This window comes from Mus musculus, chromosome 4 (genome assembly GCF_000001635.26).
Source record: "Mus musculus strain C57BL/6J chromosome 4, GRCm38.p6 C57BL/6J".
NCBI classification, from domain to species: domain Eukaryota; kingdom Metazoa; phylum Chordata; class Mammalia; order Rodentia; family Muridae; genus Mus; species Mus musculus.
The window spans coordinates 91328714-91349135 of NC_000070.6; the positions used below are offsets into that span (position 1 = coordinate 91328714).

A 20422-nucleotide genomic window follows, 5' to 3' on the forward strand; every position below is an offset into this window, starting at 1 on the left:
AGTCTACGTGAACAAGAGCATGGCTCCCAGTGTAGAGAGCAAGACTCTACTCCTACAAAAGGGCATACATAATACATACATGTTTTCTCTTCTTCCTAGGCCATATGCAAACTAAGGAAGGAGTGGCATTTGCATTAAATACTCGTATACTTCAATCATTTTACACGTGTTCACTAACCTGGCATGAGAGGTTCAAACACAGAACTCAAGACTACAGTAGAGAATGTACTAAAAATATAACTTGAGGTGCTCTATGTTTCTCTGAATACTGGTACACATATATGGTTGTCTTTTTAACACAAGATGGCCATTAACCCTCAAGATAAACTTCTAATCTACTAAGAAGGAATCTAGCTTTCCACAGAGGAACATCTCCAACTGGATAACGTTTACCAACACTAAGTCCTCCTAATATGTCTCAGTAGAGTTCCTTTCTCATGCTATCTTTGATCAACTTACTGTGTGCCCTTTTGTGTCAAATCCTACAATACATATATACCACACAGAGGGACAACTTTTGACTCACATTCATAGCTATGTTGTTCATGACAATATTCTTATCATGTTCTTCAATAAGCATTAATGTTACAGAAGCAAATGTACTACAGCAACCTAAAATCAAATTAATCACATGTAATATAGTATAGTTCCTAAATACAGCCACTATTTGCAATATTTAAAACCTAAGATGTTAAGCGAGATAGGTCAATAATTAAAAGTACCTACTATCTACCTCAGGATGCAATCTGGTCTCTTCAGGCACCTGAACTCATGTGCAGGCACCTGTACCTACACACATGCATACACCTAACTGAAAATTTAAAAATAAACATAAAAAAACAGGATTGTAATTGCATGAATATATATTAAAACAAAGGCGTGAAAGGCTTAAAGGTATGGCTCAATGGTAGACAGACTATGTAGTTAACATGTGCATGGCTCTAGTTCCCATCACTGGCACCAAACTAAATAAATCATAAAAATAAAATGAAAGCTTCATTCAGTTCTTCATCAGAGTTCAGAATTTCAGATGAGACAGTGGGCATTTACAACAAAATCTGACAGCCTGAGCTCCATCTCCTGCCCCAAAACTACGAGACAACTAAAAATCTATGGCAATAGACAGGAATTAAGTGAAAGCCCACACGAGGTCCACGGACAACTGCAACCAGTTCAAATCTAGCTCAAAGTGTTTTGGTGACCTCTGAAGGAATTTTAACCTTGGCAAGTTCTCCTAGCTATAATGTGTTTTTTCATTCTTTAAAAAAGTATGAATATTATATTGATTATATAATTAGATGTAATATATTGCATTACATAATATATACTTATATTATATATAAGTATAATATATATGTATATATGTCTATATGTCTATATATGTGTGTGTGTGTATATATATATATATTTTTTTTTAATTTGGCTTTTCAAGACAGAGTTTCTCTGAGTCCTGGCTGTCCTAGAATTTGCTTTGTAGACCAGGCTGTCCTCAAACTCATTTAGATCTATCTGCTTCTGCCTCTCCAGTGCTGGTACTAAAGGTGTCACCACCATACCAAGCTAAAATAAATAAATAAATAAATAAAATTTTTAAAAAATCCCTTTTTAATAAGAAGTTAAAGAATGGATAAAAAGAACAACTTATAAAACTGTCAGAGCTGGCAAGACCAAAAGAGGAGGAAGTAGAAAGGAAGGAGGGAAAAGGGGAGGGAGATTTAAAGAAAAAAAAAGGAAAAGAGAAAAAAAGAGCCAGGTACTACACAAAAAAAGGTATTGTTATGGTGTGCACATCACACACACACATGTGCACACACACAAGTACCTTAACTGTGCCTACAGACTAGGATATATTTTCTTCACGTACTCAAAAGAATATTTTTACTTACTAGAAAGCAGACTATTCATCATCCATCAAACGCCATGTTCTAAGTACAAAATATTTAAATTACTGTAGTACATACCATCAATTATTTGAAGGAAAAAATCTTTAGCATAAAAATATTCATGCAGCTAGCCAAATCAAAACATTTTCTTACTAAACAGCTAACAGTGAGAGCCAGATGGCATTTTAAGAAACATACCTTACAGATACTATGTAAGAATCCAAACCTACAGTACATAGTGGGCATTTTTGCTCAATTTAGCATAATACTTAACAGGGGGTCTCAGAAGGGTCAGCAAATTGTCAGGAAGCTGTGATTAATACTACACGCCTGATACTTTTAATGTCACTCAGGGGATTAAGCCATTTTAGAGAGCTAAGCCATGAACTAAGATTAATTCTGAAGATAAACTAGTTTGAACCATCCCATACTGAGAAAATCACTTTGTATAGCCAAATACTTCTTGGTATAGTTTAATGAGACAATTCTGTCTATGTTTACTGATGAAAAAGAAGCTATCTGCAAGACAATCTATCCGCCAAGACTTGGTAAACAAACCTGGGCACAAAAATAATGTACATAGATGGAGGTGCCAAGTTGTGAGAGATGACGGAGGCAGGGAAGTTGGGCCATGTAACTATGGAGAAAAGCAAAAGGAAGTCAAACGATCCTGATGCTTTTGAACATCAGCCCCTTTCCTCGTTTTTCTACAACTGCTCATTAAACTCTCTCATGCCCTCTTGAGAGTTCAGCTGAGGGCCCAGATAGCCCAAGATACTAACCTAGCCAAAGAAGAAAAGTACCCCTCATCTAGGCAATCAACAAAACTCACATCCCATAGGCAGAAAATACAGAGAAATCATTCCATAGTTGTAAAAGGTACCTGACCTTTACTCAAGAGACAGACTTGCCCTACTTCCAGTTGATTTGTTGGGCATAATTACTTTTACTTCATCTCTTAAACTACAGCCCCCTAAAACAGAAAAGAGCTGGTTCAAAGTACCAAGTACCGAGAGTAAAAGGCAGCAAGATCTCCGTTCAAAACCTGGGACCACTTAGAGCAGCCACATGGGCAACGAGAGCTCCTAAACTGAAGAAATCACACAGCAAACCAATACAGCTCTGGGCAGCTACAGAGTGCCCATGCTTCAACCTGAAAACAATGAGGTAAATACTGCAATGAGACATGACAGATCCTAGGAGACGGGCTTTAGTCACAACTAAAAAGATTTTTTTAAAAATTAGATGTGCTTCAAATACCAACACATTTGAAGGACTTTGACACCTGCATTTCCTCCAATCGGTAAATCTCATAAAACACAGAGCAACATGCTGTATACTCAAGATGACTCAGACAAGGGGTCCCTACTTACTTTCTAGCAAAGAACAGAACACATAAATAGAACTGCAACACAGGATGCAAGCTGGAGTGTGAAGAGGGATGATGTCACAGTGACATGGGGAAACCCATGATGAAGGCTCCAGACAGAACAAGTGACTATGCAGAAAGAAAACTGTGTGCTGTGCAGTGCTCAAACAGAGGATGGGGTGCACTTAGATTCACCCACTTAATAAATGCCTACCATGTTTCTGACACTGGGCTGGCCAGAGTACAAGTATGAGCAAGTCAGGCATGCAGGGTACGTAGCAGGAGGTACAGGTATTAAACAAGCCAAAGGTCAATTCCTGTCTCCAGTACATTCCAAGGCCATGAAGAAAATCGGGATGCTACAGGAGGAAAAAAGAGTGATAAAGAAGAAAGCCTCTCTGGTGAAGTGACATTTAAACTGAGACCTAACAATGAGGAACATCTTATATATACTTGGTCTTTGGGGACACAGCATGGTGCCACCATGGGAAAGGACAAGGAGAACCATGAGCTCTGAGCAATCTACTCCGAGATTGGCCACATGCAGTGTGTGAGTTTCTATAGACAGAACTCTTATAAGTACAGAAACTTAAGCTGGAAAGCCTGAGTAGCATCCATGTGCAGCCATTTCCTTGCTCACATGAAGAAAATGAAGCCTGGAGACTGGCTCAGTGGCCCTTAAGTAGGTGTAGGCAGAGGATGCTGCTGTCACACCCACTACATCCAACTGCCAATTAGTTTTTTAATCAGATAATTCATATGAAAAGTTGGAGCTCAGAAAATAGGTAAAGAATAAGTAACATGAGCAGATTAGGTGCCAAACATTTCACTAAAGTGTACAGAAAAATAATCTTTACACATTTGGAGTACAATGAGAAATTTAAGTTTTTCATTAAAAAAAAATCACAAAATAAAATATATTCGATTCCTTTTCTGACACTGCACACATCCTTTTGTATGTCTGAAATCTATGAGATCATGGTGATAATACAGAGTGTGTCAAATTATTTTACATGCCTTTCCTTGGAGAAACAGACATGACAAGAAGTCCCCCACACGGCTGAGGACACATATCTTAAGGTACCTGCCTGATAAACAGGGCCATTGAGGAACAACTATTACTAATGGCTGGGAATGAAGAAAGCCAGCAATGGGATTCGCAGAGGCAGTGTACCTCAAAGCAAAACAATGAAAACATACTGGAACAGCCACAAAAGAAGAAGGCCCACGCAAGGAGCAAAGTACACTATGAACTTTTCATGAATTCTGTCCCAGGAGATCAAAAAAAAAAAAAAACAGACTTAGGGTCTTTCAATTACAATTGCCCTTAAAAACCAAATATTGTCAAGATGAAACCTAAATTTTAAATCACATATTTTCACAAACAACGCATTTTTTTTTTGCAGGAATAGTCAAAATGAGGGAAATCTCATGAAGCCACTGCCACTCACCCTCAGTGCCTCCTCTCCCAGAACCCAGGTACCAACCAGCTAGAACACATAGCACTGAAACTATTCAGCCACTCAGAAGTGACTCAAGGCCTGGGTCAACCTGTAAACGCGCATTTCTGAGGCACTGAGCAGCTCCAGCCTCCGTAGAAGAATGGTGGAAACTGAAAAGGCCAGGGAGAGGAACCCAGCTCATGAAGTTGTCAGAGCAAGTGACAAGACTAGGTTCCACTTCCTGAGAAATACGAATTCCAAACTTCAGCGTACCCTTGACAGTCTGAGATGAAGTCACCCATGAAGAGGTAAGGTCACCTGCGATGCTGATTGATGTCCTGGAAGGCCAACTGGCTGGTCTTCACTGATGCTGCACTCTATTTTAGACACTTACTGTCTCCAGCTCGCTGTACTTGAGAGATTTCTAAAGCTTTCCAAGGACATCAGAAACTGTGTCTGTACCTGAGCATTTATCTCTGTTACTGAAGGAAAGTCACCTTCCAAAAGAACAGTCAAAGTCCATATCGCATGTACTTTGAAAAAGGAAGTGTAGTTTAACAACAAAATGGTATTATACATCAAGAAAGTCAAGGGGACTGTAAGAAAATTAAAATCCTGAAACCTCATTTTATCAAAATGATATAATCTGTCAAGATCTAACTTACATTGAGAGAAGCAATATAGCTCAGACTACGTTAGAAAAAAAAAAATCAGGCAAAGACTGATTTCTTATACTTCTAAGACATGAATGATTTGGAACTGCACATGGACCCTGAGCAAAGGAGGATGATGACAACCCAAAGGTGATTACTGGACTATCCGAACAAGAACAACGGAAACTGTGAGAGGCCGCCCACTTTACTATTGAAAAACACACTTCAATAAAGATCCACCTTCTACAATTCAAAAGACAGCTGTTTCAACTGGTGTTATCTGGCCTCTCTGACTGGAGACATACTCTGTCACTCAAAAGGTCACCTTGAATCAAAAGTGGGGAAAAAAATACTTCCAGATAAACAAAGGGCGGATGCTTACTAAGACAAAAGAAAGTGTCAGAAGGGTGCATAAAGAGGCAAACAAGCAGAGCTTCTCAAGAACAGAGACTTCAGTGGTGGAGAGGGGAAAGGAGGCAGGAAGAGAAGGAGAGGGAGAGGGAAGGCAAAAGAAGACTGAGGACGAAGAATTTAGAAATCTAAGCCACTGAAATTCCGAAATGACACCCACATAACCCCATTTTCCTTTCTATTCAAAGAAGTTTTGATGCCGTTTCTCTCATTTTCTTCAGAAGCTTCTTTTTATATCTAGTAGATTTTAAGAGATAAATACACATTTTCACTTCAGTATGCAATGGATACTAAAATATCACTAAGGCTCTTGGATCTGTAAAATTAGCAAGTATTCAAAGCCACGAGGAAAGGGCAGTAAACAAGGAATGTCAAAGCACATGGGCTTTGGAAATGGAGACAACATTGGCTGGAATAAGGCTCTTAGTGGCTTAAGCCAGGATATGTCAGGCAGTGTGCTAAGCCCGTTTAGGAGGCATTAGCCTCATATGATACTAACAACTAAATGAGATGGGTTGTTTTAGCCCTGTTTTTCAAATGAAGAAATGGGCTTACAAAAGATTAACTTGCTGAGAACTGCAAATGATTGCTTATTGAGACCTAACAGACTCCAAGTTACATATATATTCATTTCGCCCTATCAGCTAAGCAGTTATTAGAGCCAGTGTCTATTTTATACACACTAAAATCAGCAAGACTCTCTCCCAAAGGTCTGGACACTGGTACTGTTATATCCACACAACTTAATTCTAACATGCAGCCAAGGATGAGAGCCACCAGGAAAAGCTTTTACAAGACAAGTAGCCCAGAGAACCAAACCAGGGGCTGTTAGCATCTGACTCTGAGGAGGAGGCAAGAGTGCAAAAAGAGTGCAAGTCTGAGTGTGGTGAAGCATGCATGCCTGGAACTCCTTACAGGAGGCATACATGCAGGATGCCAGCATAGGCATCGTACAGGAGGACCCTGGCACATATACACACAAGCTCAACAAAACCAACCACCAGGAAAGGAGTGGCTGCAGCAGAACTAAGAGCAAACTCAACACAAGTCTGACTACAAAGCTTGACTCAAAGCACTAATTAGTGGTGAGATGGCACAGTGGGCAAACATTAGCCATGCAAGTCTTATGACCTATGTTTGGTCCCCAGAACTGATTCTGTAAATGTTGTCCTCTGACCTCCACAAAGGTAGTGTGGTACACATGTGAGTGTGCACACAAATAGAACAACAAGAAGAAGCAGTAATTAAAAAGGCAGAAAAAGTAGAATGGAGTCATTCCATTGAGGGCAGAGTGCAGGATAGCAAACCCCCACTTTCAAGAGCACTATAGATAATACTATAAAGATAAAGAGAGCATAAAGTGCTCTTTAATGGACCTGACAAGTGGTATACAAATTATAGGAAGAAAGGGGACGGTTAACAGTTGTCTACTCTAAAGTCAGTGGGAGGGGATGAAAAGCAGTGAGAGGTTGAAAACCAAGGAGGCCTTGAGGAGCAATCAAATGCGGTACAGCAGTCACAACCACGGCTCAGCTAAGAGACCCTGTCTCTTACCTAGTAACCAGAGGGGGGAAGGGGGATGAAAAAAATCCACATAAAAGAAAATGGACCAAGAGCTTCTCTATGCTAATGAATACAGCATAAGAATCCCCCCTTATTTTTTTTTCAGCTTACACTTCCAGCCTGCGATAGCCCTAGTGGTTCTACAGGCTCAGCAACTGTTGAAGCATGGTCTGTTCCTACTGAGTTCTCAGTATCCCAGCCTAATCCAGTATCAGACGGAAGCTGCAGCCATAACCTAAATGGTCAGCTGGAATGTACTCTACCACAACCCAAGCAGCCATCATTTCATAAATGGTTTCTTAGTTTACGGATTTATATAGTGGAATTAAGATTCATATATAAAATCGTGTGTTTTGGCTATACATTCTCAGCTGAAGTGCTGGAGTCAGCATTGTTTACAAAAACAACAACTGTTGAATGATAAACAACCTGTGGAGTGATAAAGCCTGGTCACCTGCAATTGTGTGCCTTACTCTGTCTTAAGATGACTTCTCATGCTTAGTGGTTAATCTTTAGCTGCCAGACCTTCAGATCCACACTTAAATGGCAAGAAGTTCTATCATCCTTTCTTATAGTCTATGAGCTACTGCTTCTAGTCAGTATGGTAGAAACCTGAGTCAACACTAATGTGCCTCCTCCTCCTTCCCTTTGAAAAGTAAACATTCTAAAGGGAAGGAAGTTATACAGCTATAAAAATAATTTCTTGGATCTTTTAAGCCTTTGCAAAATATCACTTAGAATTTTTTTTAGGCTATGCGAAGAGCTAAAGTTTTTTTTTTCTTTTCTTTTCTTTCTTTTGGAGGGTATGGCGAGTTGTGGGAACTCTGTATAGAACCTTGGCTGTTAGGGAACTTGCTAAGTAGATCAGGCTGACCCTGAACCCACAGAAATCTGCTTGCATCTACAGGGATTAAATGCTTACACCACCATGCCCTGAAGTTTCTCATTTAACCCCTTTTTTGGGTGCGGACTTTTGTTCTCTGAGATCAATGGCATAACATTCCTGGAATATATATTTTAATGCCAGAAAACATAGGGTTGGTTTGTTGTTTGTTTAAGGAAACATCTGCAACACTAGGATAACCCATTAACACGGGCACAAAAGTGGCAGCTGCAGAGCAGAATTTTAAAAAAGCCTTTTCTGCAAAGGAGATACTGTCTCTAAGATTCTTTGGCTAGAGAAGTGCTCTCAAAGATGTGATAGATCCAGTCCCTGCTTGCTTGTTTTGTCCTGGAAAGATAGATCTAACGGGGATAATGAATACCCGTCAGAGATCACAGAGGAATTCTTTAAATAAGCTTTTATGGCTGAAAGGGTGAGTTAGAGGGATGGACACAAAAATATCCAGAAACGCCAGCTTGGATGAAAGGACAGTGGGTATTTTTGCCAAGCCATTTGAATCATTCTCAGGGACTCACACACCCCTATGTGCCTTGCAGGTAAAACAGGAATACTTCTGCACTTGGGAATGGATTAATTAAAGGCGCATCAGCTGCTCGGGGAATTCACTTTGAACCAAAAAGAGGTCATACTAAAACCTGACAGAAGAAACTAGAATGGCATCTGCTATCTCACCTCACAAACACCTATGGACTCATTGTTTGAAGGGAAAAAAAAAAAAAAAAAAAAGGCTGCCAGACACACTGCTGTCCCTCAGAAATAGAAAGGATGTTCCACGGTTGCCGTGAAGAACAGGCAAGTAGCCATTAACTAGGTTAGGACCAATAAGTATACACTAATTATTAACAAAGTGGATGGGAGCCAGAGTTATGCTTTTGTGTTTTATATATGAGGGCTTTAGATTCAAGGGTCCAACTGCTGGCTTTCTCTTCAGTTTGAAAACCAGGGCCCTATTAAGGAATTTTGTTTTCAGATATATGATCTGGCTAAGTACACTGAGTAAAAATAACATGAAACACCCTGTCCTCACGTGTCAGCATTTCCAACATAAACACCACAGATTCCATGCCCAGCAATCTCAGCAAGGCAGACACCTGAAGACGTTCTGTAAAAACACTGCCAAGACCCTCTCTAGCACCTGTGTCAAAGTATGGTGCCACTTAAACGCATGTTCTGTTTAAGTAGCTTTGGAAAGCATCATGACTTTCAAAGTGGTTTCTGACAAAGAGGTCACACTATAAAACTGAAGATGTTAGAGAAGAAATCAAATGTAAACCAACCATCAAAACTCAACTCTAAATGGAAGAATTGGGCAGAAACTGTTGTACATGTTGAAAAACAACAAAAACCCACCTGCAGGTTGGAAACACCAAACTGCTGGGTGGGAGCAGAATTACAAAAAGCATTTCGCTTTGAGACTGAAAGACTGGGACTAAAAATTCGGGTAAAAGAAGATCATTTCTGTTCATTTTTTTAAAAGATTTATTTATTTTATGTGAGTACACAGATGATTGTGAGCCTTCAAGTAGTTATTAGGAATTGAATTTTTAGGACCTCTGCTCGCTCCAGTCAGCTCTGCTCATTCCCTGCTTGCTCCAGCACAAAGATTTATTTATTATTATACATAAGTACAATGTAGCTGTCTTCAGACGGTTGTGAGCCACAATGTGGTTACTGGGATTTGAACTCAGGGCCTTCAGAAGAGCAGTCAGTGCTCTTACCCGCTGAGCCATCTCGGCAGCCCATTTCTGTTCATCTTTAAAGAAATAAAATACCCATATATGGATGAACCGTATTTTACAAAATTCCTATGCCAAAGCCTTAGTCTCAAGGCTATATCTATGCAGAAGCTTTAAAAAGAAGAGGGTAATTTAAAAAGTAGAGGAAAATTAAGTTATGTCCCACAAGACACACACACACATGAGAGAGAGAGAGAGAGAGAGAGAGAGAGAGAGAGAGAGAGAGAGAGAGAGAGAGAGAGAGAGAGAGAGAGAGAGAGAACAGAGTAGACTCACTACCAGTGCTGAAACAAGCTGATCTTGGATTTTCACCCTTTCTAACTGCAATAAGATGGCCTTTTATGGTTTAGCCAGCCTTACTATTGGTGTTCAGTTATAGAAGCCAAGCTGACCAATAGAATCCCCAAATTCTCTCAGTTGTCATTTGCTTCCTACTGTTACCACCCGATTCTTGCTGGCTCCAGGTTAAAAAAAATATTGTGTAGCTAGCTGACTGTCTGTTTACCCACTCTTCTTCTTAGTTTATTTGTACTGACTGTATTTCAATGCTCCCCAAGTGCCCCAGGTTACCACCACTTTAAAACTACTAGAAGGATGCGTGTACATTTTTCCAGTATTTTTAAAGTTTTGGTTAATACATGAGTATTTGTGTGTATATGTACACAGGTGCAGTTCATGAGTGTCCCGCACTTGTGGAGGCCAGAAGAGGGCAATGGATCCTCTGCAGTTCGAGTTATAGATGATTGTGAGCCACCCTGTGCATGCTGGGAGTTGAAGAGAAGCAAATGCTCTTAACAGTTGAGCCATCTTTCCAGCTACACGGGGCTTTTTCTACTCTAACTTTTCCATCCTAGTATCCTTCTCCCAACTTCTCAGGCACACACCCTGAACAGGTCAGACGGCCGCTAGCCATCCTATCCATCTCTCACATATTTTCTCCTTCCGTGGTTTATTCTCATGGGGACATCATTTAGAATGGCCAGTCTGCTTATTTTCCTTATATATGGTGGATGGAAGAGACACATTACTGAGAAGTGTTAAACTGTGACAAGGGGCCATAGCAAACTCTCCCCAGGGGCTTCTCTGACACATTGCTGATTTTATTCCATCCAATTCATACTTCCATTTGCTTGCAGATGAGCAGAAACGGAACCATCTAGCAAAAAAAAATTATACATTATCTTAAAAATGAGAAAATCATCTGGACAGTGGTGGCTCACACCTTTCATCCCAGAACTCTGGAGGCAGAGGAAGGCCAAGCTCTTGAGCTTAAGGCTAGACTGGTCTAGAGAGTGAGTTCCAGGACAAACAGGGATGTTCTACAGAGAAACTCTGTCAAAAAAATCAAAATAACAATGATAAAAATAATTAGAATATCATAAATTTCATAGAATACCCATGAGTTCTAAAAGGAAAGAGGAAAAAAGCCATGAGGGTTTGACTAACTGACTTTTGAAAAGAGACCACATGCTATACCTTAAGGCAAAGAATGCCCACTTATGACAGCAGAGAAAATTTTCAGCTCCTTGTTTTCAGAAAACTGGGGAGTTGTGACCTTAAATAAATGTAAAGGACTTCACAGGCTTTGTTATCCCCTAAGCCCACTATAAGCTCTGCCTAAGGTCTGAAGGTCACACCTCTGCTCTCCAAACTCTGTTCTCTCTCCAAACTTATCACCTCAATCCAAGCAATATGACTTCCCACTGACAGAGCCTGAGTTTTCCAGTTTTCCACTATGGCTTCCCTCTCAGTTCTACAAAGAACATCAACAACAATCCTCTCCAACCCCATTAATGAGCCGGTAACAGAATTTCATAACCTGCACTGGATGCTATGTATTTAAACCATGTGGTATCAGGACACAGTAAGATACCACAGCTTCCAGCAAGCAACACCCGGTTCTCAGTTTTACATGTTGACAAAAGAGCCTTTGCACTGCTCTCTGGACTTTATTTCATTCATACTTTTGTAAACCACTTTCTCTAGTTGACATCTTCTCTCTACTAGTTCCCATGCATACTTAAACACACAACATTGTAACAAATGGCAGAGTCCTCCAAAAGCTCTTTCTATGGCAATGACTTAAATTCTGTGATGGAAGACAACCAGGTATGGAGAGTTGAATTTAAAAGAGCCTTAGTTCTTCTGTCCCTCTGATTGAAATAAAAATGTGCTCTCAACAGTAGCACCAAGAAGTAGCCCAAGGTCCATGGAGAATAGCCAAAGCATTCACGTTGTCTGATGTATGTATCTCATCTACTGTAAGTAAGACAGAACTGAGAATGGTGGCTAGCAGATCTACATCAGGGCCCAGAATTTGGCACAAACTGATAGTATAACATTCAGAGACTTCTGTGACTATTTCCTGGAACATTAAGTGCCCAAGAGGGCTGGGCCATCAGCTTCCCATCAAGGAGGAGAAAGAACCACCCACTTCTATGACAGATTGATTGCTAAACACATGTACAGCAGGCCTTGCAGGAGAAAAGGCAAGCTGTCCTGCCAGAGTTCTTAAAAGCTTCTGAGGACAGTAATATTTAAGGGGTAGAGAGATGCATTCCAACGCACACCAGCTAGCCCTTTATCGCAAATATAAGGCTGAAAACCATGCTTTCTGTTTTAAAATTTCCTAGAATTGTGAAATATCAGCCATCTTCAAATAAGAACATTAGTCATAAAACAGTAATTATTAAAATTATAAAAAGCTTGTATGGGCAAAGCCTACTGTTCAAGAAAATAATTTTAAATCAGTACAGTTAAAATGTAATCTTATTAGAGTACCACCTACTCACTCCCTAAAGTCTAGGAAACAGCCCTGACCAGTGAAATACAAACATGCCAAAGCGCCTTGAACTTCTCACCTGGCATTTCAATGACAAGTAGAAAGAGATCTGCATTTTATCAGTGTACACTGCTGCTTTAATATATATATATATATATATATATATATATATATATATATATATATATATATATATATATATATATATAAACCACACGCACGTACTCACACACAGCAAGTCAACTAACTACCAGAAATTAGTATGTTTAGATTGTAAAACATTTCTAAGCAGTATGTCAACAATGAAAAAACACAACTCCTACATTCATCATTGACAACATGTATTAAGTAGGTCATTCCTTTCTCTACATTTTATAAGTGTTTTCTAAAAGCACAAGATCCTAACAACTTACGAGAAACAGACAAGTATTTTAAGAACAGGAAATTAAACATTCAGTCATTAGTTATCACATAAAATAACCCTTAGAAGACCTTATAGCTTTCAGCCAAGACGAAACTAAGTTGCTGGCAGTAAGAAGAATTTAAAAATCCCTGGATTCCTCCTACTGAAGAAGAATATCCCTTTGTTCATTACAAACCTGAGAGAAAAACAGGGTGTTTAATGTCAATGTGTTTTCTTCTGGAAAGCTGATTTACTGCTATTTAGTGTTTCCAAGAAAGTATTTCCAAGAGTTAAGTGATCGTTTCAATATCGACTCCTCTTCACAGCCTGCTCTGTGGTGTTACCACCTCCCTACAAACTGGGGAAACACTGAAAAGGATGCTTAAATGACTTCCTTCATCTCAATATTTCCCTCCACCAGATTTTGGAGTATCCTACAAAAACAAAGAACCCATTTAGTTCTTGGATTCTCTTCTGAGCCTCATTTTTTAAAGGGCACAAAAATTAGAAGAGTAAATCAATTCAGAGATCTAAAGAAGGAATGACCCAAAAAGCCAAACCTCAAATGACCAATGTCCAGGTCCTCCTCTGAAGCACAAGGGTTACAGTGGTGACCAATGCCATGGTATAACTATGGTTCCACCCATGGGCTCCGGGGCGTCAATAGCGTATTTCAGTTCCCATTATTTACAAACGTGGATGCTTATTACATATAAAAGCTCTTAGTTCCAATAAACTCTGGGTAACTTGCTATCTCCATTTGAAAAGCCTCTTCCTCACAATTACCATCCATTTGAAGAGTGATTTGACCCACACTCTGTCCTTTGAGACATTACATAAAAGGACTCTCACCTACTCAAAAATCAATCTTTTCAATTAGATGAAAACTTAATGAAAGCTGAGATCATCTTGATGAAAGCAAAGTACTGCCAAAAGGCAAAAACAGCTTCACACTCTTAACAGTAAACCCACAAAGTTGCCAGGTTATAAGTCTGCTGCTTAGTCACTGTGGCTCAAAGATGTGTGATTACCACAGGAGGGCAGTGACTTGCTTTAAGGGATCCAGGGTTGACCAGCCTTATAGGAAGGACCGAAAGACAATGGCAAATAAATATTAAGAGATTTGGTTACCTGCACAAGAAGCTACTTACTATAGCCCTGTAACTGGGCCTCTCCAAAACAAAGAATACTATCCCAAACATGCAATGGGGATTCTATCACACTTGCCTATTGCTCTTAGTAGCAGAACAATCCAGTACCAACGATTATGTGATTTGAGGAGAATGAATTTTGGCTTGCTTATCTATCATTCACTGTAACAGCAACTAACACATGGCCAATGGTTTGGGGTCATCTGAGACGTAGCTGTTGCTAACAAATGTGAACAGGACGAAGTCTGCAAAGTTGGTTGATGTAGAGCCCAACTCACAAGTATGACATGGTAGCCCATTTAGCTAAGTGGAAATGTGCCGAATTAACCTGACCTCTATGACTCAAATTCTGATATGTACAAAAGCTACCATCTTCCCAGGCAAGTCTTACACAGCTAACAATAGGCATAAAGGGCAAAGAATATTCAGCAAAAATGAAACAAAATCCAGAATGGAGTCTATTTTTCACTTAATGCCCAAAAGTGAATTTAAATCCCTTTGTTAAAGAAACAAATGATAAATGTCTTCCAAAATTTGTAACAAGAGTATTAATAAAAGAAGCATTTTCTAAAACTTCTTAGATCATAAAATATAATCACCCCTTAAATATATGCATGCTCACTAGGAGGAATGTAAATAAATACAACCACAAACGGCAATGTCATCTGTTCTAAAATACATGTAACACACATTTATATGACCTTCAAATACTACTGGAAACTTCAAATGTTTTAATTGGGGAGCTGGAAAGATGGCTTAGCTGTTTAAAAAAAAAATTACTACCTTCCCAGACCTGAGTTTGAATCTCAGGACCCATATAAAGTGACTACAGCTGCAGGGTATCCAATGCCATCTTCTGGCTTCCACACATACCAGAACTCATGTACACCTGTGCTCACACAAAGATTTTCACACACATAATAATAACTTTAAAATTTTAAATACATTAAATGAAAACAGTATGGTGGAGTGAGGAGTGCTTGACAGTGGGGAATCGAGAGATAGACTGAGAGAAGACAGGGGAAAAAAATCATAATATAGGGCTGACATAACGAAATACTAGACAAACAATAGGGTATGAGATAAGACCTGACTGGCTTACTAAAGGGAAAATTATTTGGCTATTTCATAAGGTAAAATGTTATATCTAGCCAAAAATGGGGAACTGCGAACACCTGAAAGTGCTTGAAATTGCTCTATGGGCAGGAGGGAGCAACTGAAAGCTTCAGGCAAGAGTGAGCAGCCTATGTCTCCTTTAATTACTGCAAGGTCATATTTACCTTAGGAGGTAATTCATAAATCCACTGCACAAAACTACAAAAGCACAATAGTACTAATTAATCTATAATTACACTACTGTACAGGGGCACAGAGAATTCTAGAAGAGTCCTGAGTTCTGGCTCTTGCACTGTCATCCTTGCACCTCGGGGCCTGTAATGGGTCTGCCATGCTACAGGTTGCTCATCTGTACACGGGGAAAGGTGAGAGCGTGAGCAAATGCAGCCAGGGTGCTCAGGATGAAAATTTCAGGACAGACTTCGCCTCCATTCTTAAACTCTTCCTATACAAAGAAACAGCCTTTAAATGATGCTGACATAAGCACTTGCACATAGCACTGACATCGAGTAAACGTCATTGGGATTTTCTGAATAAAGTTAACTCTGTTGGTTCAGGAAGCTTGGTAAGGAAGTCTCCTGTAGGAAGGACCATGAGAAGAATCCAATTTTCCTGCTCTCACCCTTGCCAAGCCACAAGCTGAAAGCTGTACACCTAGATGAGCACTTTCTCAGGCAGCCTTGCCCATTTTTCCTCTCTAGATGGCTTAAAATGGTTCCCAGGCACACATATAATTAAAATTCATTATCTTAAAATGCTGCTTTAGGAAACCCAGCAATCAAATCTAATATCACCCGTTTTTATAGATAGATATAATTACAACGTAATAGGCGTCATTTAATCAAGATTTAACAATTAGATTCTTAATCCAAAACTTGATCATTTTATTCCTTATCAGTGCACAAAATTTTCTCCCAGGTGGTGGTCATATAATGTGAAGAGCAGAAAAACTAATAAATCCTTATCTTAATAGCCTTCCTAAAGTACTAATTATTACCCAATTATGGCAGGCATAACCTGAGCATGCAGAGCCTTACAAAACCTAATATGATCTTATTCACAGCACTTTCTTTTCCATTATAATTTTCCAAACTCCTACCTATCACTGAAACAAATGGAGTGGAGGATGACTCACAGAACAAGAAAGTAAGATGGGGGATCATCACCTTCGGCTCTATCATCAGACTCAGAAGTGTATCCCTTAGGGTTATGCTGTTCCCATGCTATTCCAGACAGAAAAGCACCCTGTGAAGGGAAATGCTCTCCCAAGACACTCTAGGTCAAACCCACAAGCAGAAACCAAGCATCCTGTGCCCAACAATAGGGCAAGCAAACCTACCCACGGGCAAGGAGAAACAGAATTTTCATAGCCTATATTTTCAAGTCTGATTACCATGTCTCCTCTCTCACATCTAATTACAATATCTATCACCACATGCAGCTAAATAAGATTAATTCTTAGTCACTGATCCTTAATAGTAACTCCTGCTACTCCCAGCAGCCAACACTCTTCTTCTTTGAAAGAGATGCAGCTCTCACTAATTAGAGCGAGCATCTTCTTTTGAGAGCCTTTAATTGCCTTACCACACCCAAGTCCCTTCCGGCCAGACCAAGATTCTTTACAGACTTGATACACCAAACAAGACACACACAGCTGGGAGTGGAGGGACTATTACCAACTCGAAAATCCTGAAGCATCCCGTACCATTCCAAAGACAAAAGTTAAGCCTCGCATTTTTCTCCATCTGTCTTGTCCTTTCCCAAAAGTTAGACGTATTTTACCAAGTGGAAACTAAGCACTTGCTTTTAAAATGTAATTGTCCCAGGGCTCTGTGGATGCAAAAGACAGACCTTGCTTTGTATATGCAGAGTTCCAAGAATTCTATTATATAAATCAAGTTCCTGAAGTTAGCAATGTCTCCTGCTATAAGTGATCTCATATCAGCAATATATATTCAGTCTTTTAAACATTCCCACTGGGGAATGAGGATACACAGCACTGCCTCTGAGAGCTTTTCAATAAAGCAGTTCTTAACCTGTGGGTCTCAACCATCAGAAAACAAGTTTTCAATAGTCTTAGGAACCCCCAGCCCAAATTTATTTTTCTTGCTACTTTATAACTGTAATTTTGCTACTGAACAGTGTCTTAGTTCCTAAGACAAGCAGAAATATGTGTTTTCCAGTGGTTGCAATGGAAATATGTGTTTTTCCAATAGTCTAGAGCCATAGGTTCAGAACCACTGCTATAATGCAACTGTCAGTCTTCCAGGCAGTATCAATAGATCCTCTGCTTGACAAGGCTGAGGAACAGAATAAGAACCCAACCATCAAGTTCCGCAATACCAAGAATTTCCCGTCCCTTACATTCAACTTATCCAATATAAACAAGTCTTACAGCCAGGTTATTGGCTCGCAAGAGTGCCTCCTCCCACCAAGATGGCAGAGCCCAGGGCAGCTAGCATGAGCAAATGACACTGTGATTCAATGTCCTGCGATGGTCCTTTGGAACTCTCTCCACTCCAGCCCTCATCTTTCTCATCTAAGGATAACTTCAAGGGGGCTACAATCCCACTATCTTTTTTCTCTGTTTCTTCAGGGGGAGGGGGCAGGTGGTAGATAGGGGAGATGGGGAGAGTATTCAAACACAAGTTCTCAAGACAGAGCCCAGCTGGCCTCAAATTCCCAGTCGTCCTGCCTGTATCACCAGAGTGTAAGAATTACAGGAAGTGTGACACCATGCCCATGCCCACTAGTCTCTGGTTTATTTGATTATAATTAAAATGAACAGTTAGAAAACCCTTCAAATGGCATGGATCATACACTGTTGCTACCTTTACAAAAGGCAACTAAAGCTTTCAGCTTAAGGCTCAGAGGCAACAGCTACTTCAGAATGTTTGATCTCAGTGAAGAAACTATTGGGACAGAATCACCCTCAGCAATAAAATTCTACCAAGTTAGACAAGCCCCATTTTACACTAAACACTTAGAAGCTGAATCTACTCTAGAATACGATACAAGATTTGACATTTTTACTCAAATACTGACTTTCCATCTGTCTTTCGTCAATAAGGGAACTTCCAGGACCCATATTTGTAAATATGGAGATTTGTAAATCTCCTCAGATGACCCACTATCACTTATTAAAGAAGAGCCATGAAGAACAGCACTGACATGTTCTTCCTGCTTTTCTGAGAAGCCCTTCTGTTCATATCAAGAGCACACTCAATGACAATGACCCTTGAGGTTGGACCCAACAGAGAACTCTAAGTCCAGCCTAAACACTTTTGCAAGTAAGGCAGTCTTCCTTCCTCTGACCTTTCCTTCTCTTGGCTTAGAGCTCCAGGACAGATTCAACAGCTCCCCAGACCTCATTTCTCAAAACAGCTCTTTGCCTTTAAAAATACCACCCAGGAACACCTTAAGTATAAAACAAATATATAAGTCCAGAAACATTGCTGCGGAGACAGCTCAGTCAAAAAAGTGCTTGCCAATTTGTTGTGGTAAATTTCCAACCCAAATAAGTCCATGTAAAGGAAGCACAACTTAATATTAATACAAGCTGCACACCTAGATTGGGACGATCTATCGCTATATTATTGTATTTTCTATCTATAACATCTCTTATCACTTGTGGTTTCTCTAGGCCACAATAGTTTTTGTTATATTTTCCTTCCACCTTCTCTTCCTCTTCCGGAAGTCCTCTCTTCTTCCCCTCTCCTCCTTCTCCCTAAAACTCTTTAGCTCCACCTTCCCTTCCACTGCCCGATCACAGGCTCTAGCCTTTAATTACAAGTGAAAGAGGGAGGAAGGTTCACCAGAAGCCCCTCCTCTTCCTAGGCAGCCCCTCCTAGGAAAGCAGAATTAGCATCAAAATACAACAGCACCAAGGCCACCTACAACATTTTCCCCCTTCTGTCCAATTAAAAGGCTCTTTTCCCTCAGATATAAATTGAATACAACTATTATCATTCTACAATTTATATAGTATAAGATACACTTAACACCCAATCCATCAATTTTGTCAATTAAATAAAACACCCTGCCATCTATCCTAACTTAAAAAGACATAATTCACACTTCTGTCCTGGTTTTAGATTGTATGTCATCTAAAAACCATCCTCTCAAATCTGTACCATCTTCCTCAGTGTTAAACAATTGGGATTGGCTATGAGACTACCAGTCTTCAACCCTGTCAAAAATCCAAAACGACTAATATTACCTAAAAATACAAAAACCACAAAATGTAACCTTCAAAAGTTAGCCAATGTATAAAGACTGCGGATCACTTAGACAGTCCCTATTCTTCAAAACGTTAAAACATCAGGAATCTGTGCTCAATCCCCAGCACCCATGAAAACCGCTGTTAGAAGCAGCACACACCTGGGATCCCAGCTCTGGCGATAAGGTGAGTGAAGGAGCCTGGTGCTCACTGGCCAGCTTAGCCTAAGCAGAGAGCCAGGTTCCCTTCAGGAGACAAGGGGGACCACAGCAGAGGAACAACACCCAAGGCTGACCCCAGGCTTCGACATGCATGGGCATACACATAAACAAAATCTAAAGGAAATACAAAACAGAGCCAAGGAAGGGGAATCAGGGGATAAAAGGCACCGCCATGCAGTCTGGAGTCTGAGTCCAATCCCTGAATTCCATGAAAAAGTAGGCAGGCAGGTAGGGTGGAGGGAAGGGACAGCAGGACTGAAAACTGTATCAAATACAATATTTTAAAAACTTAACTGCTCAGTGCTGCCTCATTTCTTTTAAACAAGGCAGGAATTTCAGTTTAAAGGTCTTGCTTTCACAGCTAAAGGGAAAGTAAATGTGGGATGTTTGTCACCTTGAATTTTACATTCTGAAGCCATTTTTATTGCCATTCGTTCAATACATTCTAAGAAACTATCAGAATATAAAAACGTGTGTCTTTTCTGAAAGCAGTAACTTTCATATCATCTGAAATTTCAGGCTGCCAATAATTCTTCCTCCACCCTCCTGCTAGCAGAGGTACCTCACTG

The 20422-nt window shown here is 39.9% G+C and overlaps 1 protein-coding gene across 40 annotated transcripts in view; it reads right to left on the minus strand.

The window, feature by feature from the left end:
- Nucleotides 1–20422, minus strand: part of Elavl2 (ELAV like RNA binding protein 1) — a 188576-nt gene that overhangs the window by 117181 nt on the left and 50973 nt on the right. The window contains exon 1 of one of the 40 annotated variants that reach the window (XM_030253234.1): nucleotides 604–614. The exons of the other annotated variants lie outside the window; for them this stretch is intronic. The gene's annotated coding sequence lies outside the window, so the exon portion shown is untranslated. Of the gene's footprint in view, nucleotides 1–603; nucleotides 615–20422 lie in introns of those variants that run through there. 40 annotated transcript variants of the gene reach the window in all.